The sequence below is a fragment of the Schistocerca nitens genome, chromosome 4, assembly GCF_023898315.1.
Source record: "Schistocerca nitens isolate TAMUIC-IGC-003100 chromosome 4, iqSchNite1.1, whole genome shotgun sequence".
Lineage (NCBI taxonomy): Eukaryota > Metazoa > Arthropoda > Insecta > Orthoptera > Acrididae > Schistocerca > Schistocerca nitens.
In genome coordinates this window covers 618079700-618081850 of record NC_064617.1, presented here as the reverse complement: position 1 = coordinate 618081850, position 2151 = coordinate 618079700, and positions in this window count along the sequence as shown.

The window sequence follows — 2151 nt, the reverse complement described above, 5'->3', positions numbered from 1 at the left end:
TGAAAATTGCGGCGGCGGCGGGGGGGGGGGGGGGGGGGGGGTTACTTGTAAAAAATCGCACGAAATCAGGGTAAGAAATTATTATCGGCAGTTCTGCCAGCACAATAACTTGAGTAGGGAATTAATCTCTTCATGGGCGATTTTTTTAATAATTCCAATTAATAGAATTATTTAGAACAGAATATTTCAGACATTAGGAAGTCACTACAAATATATTTTGGTAAAAATACAACAATTTACTGTTCAACAATGAATATAAGAAATGGCCACGTTTGTGTACATAGTGTAAGAAGTGCTATAAATATAGGCAAAATTCACCGAACTTGAAATTATTTGTATTAGTTATTATAGAATAACTACATACATTCGGCGCAAACTGGCACTTTAATTTTTTGCAAATATATCTCGTTCTTATTTTGCACTTTTTATCCCTGCAGCCAGAGGAGTTGCTACTTACATTCTTTGCTAGGTAATGGGCTATTCAATCCCGCCCAATATCTGCCGATCAACCGTGAAGTTGTTTTTCTTCACGTGAGCGTGGTCAAGAGTGGTTTATGGTCTGCCACACTTCCTTTGCAGTCTTCTAGCTCTATAATTGTTGTAGTAGCAAATGATGCCTTGAATTCCACAGAAGAAATATTTTTTGCTGTGTCTCTTTTGAAAAGACTCCATGCGTTTACCAGTGCAACGTTTTAAAAGTGAAAAAATTTGTCTCACATAGCTCTTTGTGCTGAAACTTTCTGGCGGATTAAAACAATGTGCCAGACCGAGACTCGAACTCGCGACCGAGTCAATCATTCGGTCAATCATGTCTGCTGCACCCATAAATTTATTGTAGTATGTTACGCCTTATATGGCCTCCATGTCTTTGTGAGCATCGCTCTTTACTTGCCATCTTTATGACAATATCAGTTGGTTCCCCTCCAGCAACAGTAAATACCATGTGGAGAGTTCTTCTGACCACCCATCACTCAACTGTTATATTGTCCTTAGATGTAGCAACAGACATTGAGCCTCTGCCAGATTTTGTTAGAATTTTGCTTTCGTCACTTTACTCTTTGCACCCTGTAGTCTTTTCGACCCTATGATTCTCAATACATTAATTTTCTTTTGCTTCAGATATGAAAGCAGTGGACTGATGTGGATAGATTGTCAAGAATTAGCTTGTGCTTCTTTCCTTCTTGCCTCTGGCACTTTCTTACAAAAGTGTTGTCAACAGAACTAAAGGCAGGGCAAAGTGTGTTCCTGCCTTCTCCCTTGGTACATCTCAAAAATGTCTCATATCATTCGTAGCCAGAGCTTACCCATGCTTTGAATCCATACTTTTTGAGTTTGAATTTTGTATACTGTTTTGCAATGCTTCTACCATTGCAGGGAACAGTCATTTCATCTATAGATTGAGTTACTCCTTAACTATAAATATCTTGTTTCCTCAAAACATATAGTGACTGAAAAGTGTATCAACATTTGTCAGCTGCTACCACTGTTCAAGAAACCAAGTAGCCTATACTATCTGAATCTCCGTTTACCGATACATTCTTAAAAACGACTTTGCTATACTTGATGACATACTCAAGTCCGGATCTCCTGTGTAAATAAACTCATAGTGTCTACACATAGGAGCAACGTCCTTCAGCTCTGAATTTCTGTATGAGTGGCCAATGACAAAAGTTACTGAGTTACAACCCTGTCTATAATCGGAATTTCTTTGAACTATCCGGGCCCTACATTATCAGCGTAGATTTGAAAACGATATTCTCCCTACGAAACACGGATGAATCTGATACATCGGTGCGAAATTCCTTAGACTGTAGTTGAAATAAACGTGTTCAAATGGTTCAAATGGCTCTGAGCACTATGGGAGTTAACATCTTAGGTCATCAGTCCCCTAGAACTTAGAACTACTTAAACCGAACTAACCTAAGGACATCACACACATCCATGTCCAAGGCAGGATTCGAACCTGCGACCGTAGCAGTCCCGCGGTTCCGGACTGCAGCGCCTAGAACCCCACGGCCACCGCGGCCGGCTAAATAAACGTGTCAGATGGGCATCTCGCTCGACATATTACAGATACAACATGCGTGAACACCTTCGGTATGGGAAAAACCGAAAATTAATGCTGCAATAATATGCCGAAAATCCAGCATC